Genomic DNA, 10,427 nt, shown 5'->3' on the forward strand with positions numbered 1-10,427 from the left:
TGCGCATAACGCTTAACGCGTAACGCAAAACTCATAACGCATAACGCATAACGCATAACGTATAAACCATAGCCCATAACGCATAACGCATAACGCATAACGCATAACGCATAACGCATAACGCATAACGCATAACCCATTGCGCATAACGCTTAACGCGTAACGCAAAACTCATAACGCATAACGCATAACGCATAACGCATAACGCATAACGCATAACGCATAACGCATAACGCATGACGCATAACCCATAACGCATAACACATAACGCAAAACGCATAACGCATAACGCATAATGCATTACGCATAATCCATAACGGATAACGCATAACCCATAACGCATGACGCACAATGCATAACGCATAATCCATAACGGATAACGCATAACCTATAACGCATAACCCATAACGCATTAACCATAACGCATAATACATAACGCATAATCCATAACGGATAACGCATAACCCATAACGCATAACGCAAAGCCGATAACGCATAACGCATAACGCATAACGCATAACGCATAACGCATAACGCATAACGCATAACGCATAACGCATAACGCATAACGCATAACGCATAACGCATAACGCATAACGCATAACGCATAACGCATAACGCATAACGCATAACGCATAACGCATAACGCATAACGCATAACGCATAACGCATAACGCATAACGCATAACGCATAACGCATAACGCATAACGCATAACGCATAACGCATAACGCATAACGCATAACGCATAACGCATAACGCATAACGCATAACGCATAACGCATAACGCATAACGCATAACGCATAACGCATAACGCATAACGCATAACGCATAACGCATAACGCATAACGCATAACGCATAACGCATAACGCATAACGCATAACGCATAACGCATAACGCATAACGCATAACGCATAACGCATAACGCATAACGCATAACGCATAACGCATAACGCATAACGCATAACGCATAACGCATAACGCATAACGCATAACGCATAACGCATAACGCATAACGCTTAACGCATAACGCATAACGCTTAACGCATAACGCATAACGCATAACGCATAACGCATAACGCATAACGCATAACGCATAACGCATAACGCATAACGCATAACGCATAACGCATAACGCATAACGCATAACGCATAACGCATAACGCATAACGCATAACGCATAACGCATAACGCATAACGCATAACGCATAACGCATAACGCATAACGCATAACGCATAACGCATAACGCATAACGCATAACGCATAACGCATAACGCTTAACGCATAACGCATAACGCTTAACGCATAACGCATAACGCATAACGCATAACGCATAACGCATAACGCATAACGCATAACGCATAACGCATAACGCATAACGCATAACGCATAACGCATAACGCATAACGCATAACGCATAACGCATAACGCATAACGCATAACGCATAACGCATAACGCATAACGCATAACGCATAACGCATAACGCATAACGCATAACGCATAACGCATAACGCATAACGCATAACGCATAACGCATAACGCATAACGCATAACGCATAACGCATAACGCATAACGCATAACGCATAACGCATAACGCATAACGCATAACGCATAACGCATAACGCATAACGCATAACGCATAACGCATAACGCATAACGCATAACGCATAACGCATAACGCTTAACGCATAACGCATAACGCTTAACGCATAACGCATAACGCATAACGCATAACGCATAACGCATAACGCATAACGCATAACGCATAACGCATAACGCATAACGCATAACGCATAACGCATAACGCATAACGCATAACGCATAACGCATAACGCATAACGCTTAACGCATAACGCATAACGCATAACGCATAACGTATAACGCATAACGCAGAACGCATAATGCATAACGCATAACGCATAACGCATAACGCATAACGCATAACGCATAACGCATAACGCATAACGCATAACGCATAACGCATAACGCATAACGCATAACGCGTAACGCAAAACTCATAACGCATAACGCATAACGTATAAACCATAAGGCATAACGCATAGCCCATAACTCATAACGCATAACGCATAACGCATAATGCAAAAGTCATAACGCATAACGCATAACGCATAACGCATAACGCATAACGCATAACGCATAACGCATAACGCATAACGCATAACGCATAACGCATAACGCATAACGCATAACGCATAACGCATAACGCATAACGCATAACGCATAACGCATAACGCATAACGCATAACGCTTAACGCATAACGCATAACGCTTAACGCATAACGCATAACGCATAACGCATAACGCATAACGCATAACGCATAACGCATAACGCATAACGCATAACGCATAACGCATAACGCATAACGCATAACGCATAACGCATAACGCATAACGCATAACGCATAACGCATAACGCATAACGCATAACGCATAACGCATAACGCATAACGCATAACGCATAACGCATAACGCATAACGCATAACGCATAACGCATAACGCATAACGCATAACGCATAACGCATAACGCATAACGCATAACGCATAACGCATAACGCATAACGCATAACGCATAACGCATAACGCATAACGCATAACGCATAACGCATAACGCATAACGCATAACGCATAACGCATAACGCATAACGCATAACGCATAACGCTTAACGCATAACGCATAACGCTTAACGCATAACGCATAACGCATAACGCATAACGCATAACGCATAACGCATAACGCATAACGCATAACGCATAACGCATAACGCATAACGCATAACGCATAACGCATAACGCATAACGCATAACGCATAACGCTTAACGCATAACGCATAACGCATAACGCATAACGTATAACGCATAACGCAGAACGCATAATGCATAACGCATAACGCATAACGCATAACGCATAACGCATAACGCATAACGCATAACGCATAACGCATAACGCATAACGCATAACGCATAACGCGTAACGCAAAACTCATAACGCATAACGCATAACGTATAAACCATAAGGCATAACGCATAGCCCATAACTCATAACGCATAACGCATAATGCAAAAGTCATAACGCATAACGCATAACGCATAACGCATAACGCATAACGCATAACGCATAACGCATAACGCATAACGCATAACGCATAACGCATAACGCATAACGCATAACGCATAACGCATAACGCATAACGCATAACGCATAACGCATAACGCATAACGCATAACGCATAACGCATAACGCATAACGCATAACGCATAACGCATAACGCATAACGCATAACGCATAACGCATGACGCATAACCCATAACGCATAACACATAACGCAAAACGCATAACGCATAACGCATAATGCATTACGCATAATCCATAACGGATAACGCATAACCCATAACGCATGACGCACAATGCATAACGCATAATCCATAACGGATAACGCATAACCTATAACGCATAACCCATAACGCATTAACCATAACGCATAATACATAACGCATAATCCATAACGGATAACGCATAACCCATAACGCATAACGCAAAGCCGATAACGCATAACGCATAACGCATAACGCATAACGCATAACGCATAACGCATAACGCATAACGCATAACGCATAACGCATAACGCATAACGCATAACGCATAACGCATAACGCATAACGCATAACGCATAACGCATAACGCATAACGCATAACGCATAACGCATAACGCATAACGCATAACGCATAACGCATAACGCATAACGCATAACGCATAACGCATAACGCATAACGCATAACGCATAACGCATAACGCATAACGCATAACGCATAACGCATAACGCATAACGCATAACGCATAACGCATAACGCATAACGCATAACGCATAACGCATAACTCATAACGCATAACGCATAACGCATAACGCATAACGCATATCGCATAACGCATGACGCATAACGCATAACGCAAAACGCATAACGCATAACGCATGACGCATAACGCATAAACCATAACGCATAACGCATAACGCATAACGCATAACGCATAACGCATAACGCATAACGCATAACGCATAACGCATAACGCATAACGCATAACGCATAACGCATAACGCATAACGCATAATGCATAACGCATAACGCATAACGCATAACGCATAACGCATAACGCATAACGCATAACGCATAACGCATAACGCATAACGCATAACGCATAACGCATAACGCATAACGCATAACGCATAACGCATAACGCATAACGCATAACGCATAACGCATAACGCATAACGCATAACGCATAACGCATAACGCTTAACGCATAACGCATAACGCATAACGCATAACGCATAACGCATAACGCATAACGCATAACGCATAACGCATAACGAATAACGCATAACGCATAACGCATAACCCATTGCGCATAACGCTTAACGCGTAACGCAAAACTCATAACGCATAACGCATAACGCATAACGTATAAACCATAGCCCATAACGCATAACGCATAACGCATAACGCATAATGCAAAAGTCATAACGCATAACGCATAACGCATAACGCATAACGCATAACGCATAACGCATAACGCATAACGCATAACGCATAACGCATAACGCATAACGCATAACGCATAACGCATAACGCATAACGCATAACGCATAACGCATAACGCATAACGCATAACGCATAACGCATAACGCATAACGCATAACGCATAACGCATAACGCATAACGCATAACGTATAACGCATAACGCATAACGCATAACGCATAACGCATAACGCATAACGCATAACGCATAACGTATAAACCATAAGGCATAACGCATAGCCCATAACGCATAACGCATAACGCATAACGCATAACGCATAACGCATAACGCATAACGCATAACGCATAACGCATAACGCATAACGCATAACGCATAACGCATAACGCATAACGCATAACGCATAACGCATAACGCATAACGCATAACGCATAACGCATAACGCATAACGCATAACGCATAACGCATAACGAATAACGCATAACGCATAACGCATAACGCATAACGCATGACGCATAACCCATAACGCATAACACATAACGCAAAACGCATAACGCATAACGCATAATGCATTACGCATAATCCATAACGGATAACGCATAACCCATAACGCATGACGCACAATGCATAACGCATAATCCATAACGGATAACGCATAACCTATAACGCATAACCCATAACGCATTAACCATAACGCATAATACATAACGCATAATCCATAACGGATAACGCATAACCCATAACGCATAACGCAAAGCCGATAACGCATAACGCATAACGCATAACGCATAACGCATAACGCATAACGCATAACGCATAACGCATAACGCATAACGCATAACGCATAACGCATAACGCATAACGCATAACGCATAACGCATAACGCATAACGCATAACGCATAACGCATAACGCATAACGCATAACGCATAACGCATAACGCATAACGCATAACGCATAACGCATAACGCATAACGCATAACGCATAACGCATAACGCATAACGCATAACGCATAACGCATAACGCATAACGCATAACGCATAACGCATAACGCATAACGCATAACGCATAACGCATAACGCATAACTCATAACGCATAACGCATAACGCATAACGCATAACGCATATCGCATAACGCATGACGCATAACGCATAACGCAAAACGCATAACGCATAACGCATGACGCATAAACCATAACGCATAACGCATAACGCATAACGCATAACGCATAACGCATAACGCATAACGCATAACGCATAACGCATAACGCATAACGCATAACGCATAACGCATAATGCATAACGCATAACGCATAACGCATAACGCATAACGCATAACGCATAACGCATAACGCATAACGCATAACGCATAACGCATAACGCATAACGCATAACGCATAACGCATAACGCATAACGCATAACGCATAACGCATAACGCATAACGCATAACGCATAACGCATAACGCTTAACGCATAACGCATAACGCATAACGCATAACGCATAACGCATAACGCATAACGCATAACGCATAACGCATAACGAATAACGCATAACGCATAACGCATAACCCATTGCGCATAACGCTTAACGCGTAACGCAAAACTCATAACGCATAACGCATAACGCATAACGTATAAACCATAGCCCATAACGCATAACGCATAACGCATAACGCATAATGCAAAAGTCATAACGCATAACGCATAACGCATAACGCATAACGCATAACGCATAACGCATAACGCATAACGCATAACGCATAACGCATAACGCATAACGCATAACGCATAACGCATAACGCATAACGCATAACGCATAACGCATAACGCATAACGCATAACGCATAACGCATAACGCATAACGCATAACGCATAACGCATAACGCATAACGCATAACGCATAACGCATAACGTATAACGCATAACGCATAACGCATAACGCATAACGCATAACGCATAACGCATAACGCATAACGTATAAACCATAAGGCATAACGCATAGCCCATAACGCATAACGCATAACGCATAACGCATAACGCATAACGCATAACGCATAACGCATAACGCATAACGCATAACGCATAACGCATAACGCATAACGCATAACGCATAACGCATAACGCATAACGCATAACGCATAACGCATAACGCATAACGCATAACGCATAACGCATAACGCATAACGCATAACGCATAACGCATAACGCATAACGCATAACGAATAACGCATAACGCATAACGCATAACCCATTGCGCATAACGCTTAACGCGTAACGCAAAACTCATAACGCATAACGCATAACGCATAACGTATAAACCATAGCCCATAACGCATAACGCATAACGCATAACGCATAACGCATAACGCATAACGCATAACCCATTGCGCATAACGCTTAACGCGTAACGCAAAACTCATAACGCATAACGCATAACGCATAACGCATAACGCATAACGCATAACGCATAACGCATAACGCATGACGCATAACCCATAACGCATAACACATAACGCAAAACGCATAACGCATAACGCATAATGCATTACGCATAATCCATAACGGATAACGCATAACCCATAACGCATGACGCACAATGCATAACGCATAATCCATAACGGATAACGCATAACCTATAACGCATAACCCATAACGCATTAACCATAACGCATAATACATAACGCATAATCCATAACGGATAACGCATAACCCATAACGCATAACGCAAAGCCGATAACGCATAACGCATAACGCATAACGCATAACGCATAACGCATAACGCATAACGCATAACGCATAACGCATAACGCATAACGCATAACGCATAACGCATAACGCATAACGCATAACGCATAACGCATAACGCATAACGCATAACGCATAACGCATAACGCATAACGCATAACGCATAACGCATAACGCATAACGCATAACGCATAACGCATAACGCATAACGAATAACGCATAACGCATAACGCATAACGCATAACGCATAACGCATAACGCATAACGCATAACGCATAACGCATAACGCATAACGCATAACGCATAACGCATAACGCATAACGCTTAACGCATAACGCATAACGCTTAACGCATAACGCATAACGCATAACGCATAACGCATAACGCATAACGCATAACGCATAACGCATAACGCATAACGCATAACGCATAACGCATAACGCATAACGCATAACGCATAACGCATAACGCATAACGCATAACGCATAACGCATAACGCATAACGCATAACGCATAACGCATAACGCATAACGCATAACGCATAACGCATAACGCATAACGCATAACGCATAACGCATAACGCATAACGCATAACGCATAACGCATAACGCATAACGCATAACGCATAACGCATAACGCATAACGCATAACGCATAACGCTTAACGCATAACGCATAACGCTTAACGCATAACGCATAACGCATAACGCATAACGCATAACGCATAACGCATAACGCATAACGCATAACGCATAACGCATAACGCATAACGCATAACGCATAACGCATAACGCATAACGCATAACGCATAACGCATAACGCTTAACGCATAACGCATAACGCATAACGCATAACGCATAACGCATAACGCAGAACGCATAATGCATAACGCATAACGCATAACGCATAACGCATAACGCATAACGCATAACGCATAACGCATAACGCATAACGCATAACGCATAACGAATAACGCATAACGCATAACGCATAACCCATTGCGCATAACGCTTAACGCGTAACGCAAAACTCATAACGCATAACGCATAACGCATAACGCATAACGCATAACGCATAACGCATAACGCATAACGCATAACGCATAACGCATAACGCATAACGCATAACGCATAACGCATAACGCATAACGCATAACGCATAACGCATAACGCATAACGCATAACGCATAACGCATAACGCATAACGCATAACGCATAACGCATGACGCATAACCCATAACGCATAACACATAACGCAAAACGCATAACGCATAACGCATAATGCATTACGCATAATCCATAACGGATAACGCATAACCCATAACGCATGACGCACAATGCATAACGCATAATCCATAACGGATAACGCATAACCTATAACGCATAACCCATAACGCATTAACCATAACGCATAATACATAACGCATAATCCATAACGGATAACGCATAACCCATAACGCATAACGCAAAGCCGATAACCCATAACGCATAACGCATAACGCATAACGCATAACGCATAACGCATAACGCATAACGCATAACGCATAACGCATAACGCATAACGCATAACGCATAACGCATAACGCATAACGCATAACGCATAACGCATAACGCATAACGCATAACGCATAACGCATAACGCATAACGCATAACGCATAACGCATAACGCATAACGCATAACGCATAACGCATAACGCATAACGCATAACGCATAACGCATAACGCATAACGCATAACGCATAACGCATAACGCATAACGCATAACGCATAACGCATAACGCATAACGCATAACGCATAACGCATAACGCATAACGCATAACGCATAACTCATAACGCATAACGCATAACGCATAACGCATAACGCATATCGCATAACGCATGACGCATAACGCATAACGCAAAACGCGTAACGCATAACGCATGACGCATAACGCATAAACCATAACGCATAACGCATAACGCATAACGCATAACGCATAACGCATAACGCATAACGCATAACGCATAACGCATAACGCATAACGCATAACGCATAACGCATAATGCATAACGCATAACGCATAACGCATAACGCATAACGCATAACGCATAACGCATAACGCATAACGCATAACGCATAACGCATAACGCATAACGCATAACGCATAACGCATAACGCATAACGCATAACGCATAACGCATAACGCATAACGCATAACGCATAACGCATAACGCATAACGCATAACGCTTAACGCATAACGCATAACGCATAACGCATAACGCATAACGCATAACGCATAACGCATAACGCATAACGAATAACGCATAACGCATAACGCATAACCCATTGCGCATAACGCTTAACGCGTAACGCAAAACTCATAACGCATAACGCATAACGCATAACGTATAAACCATAGCCCATAACGCATAACGCATAACGCATAACGCATAATGCAAAAGTCATAACGTATAACGCATAACGCATAACGCATAACGCATAACGCATAACGCATAACGCATAACGCATAACGCATAACGCATAACGCATAACGCATAACGCATAACGCATAACGCATAACGCATAACGCATAACGCATAACGCATAACGCATAACGCATAACGCATAACGCATAACGCATAACGCATAACGCATAACGCATAACGCATAACGCATAACGCATAACGTATAACGCATAACGCATAACGCATAACGCATAACGCATAACGCATAACGCATAACGCGTAACGCAAAACTTATAACGCGTAACGCATAACGCATAACGTATAAACCATAAGGCATAACGCATAGCCCATAACGCATAACGCATAACGCATAACGCATAACGCATAACGCATAACGCATAACGCATAACGCATAACGCATAACGCATAACGCATAACGCATAACGCATAACGCATAACGCATAACGCATAACGCATAACGCATAACGCATAACGCATAACGCATAACGCATAACGCATAACGCATAACGCATAACGCATAACGCATAACGCATATCGCATAATGCATAACGCATAACGCATAACGCATAACGCATAACGCATAACCCATTGCGCATAACGCTTAACGCGTAACGCAAAATTCATAACGCATAACGCATAACGCATAACGTATAAAC

Source organism: Lasioglossum baleicum, unplaced genomic scaffold, assembly GCF_051020765.1.
Source record: "Lasioglossum baleicum unplaced genomic scaffold, iyLasBale1 scaffold0196, whole genome shotgun sequence".
NCBI classification, from domain to species: Eukaryota; Metazoa; Arthropoda; class Insecta; order Hymenoptera; family Halictidae; genus Lasioglossum; species Lasioglossum baleicum.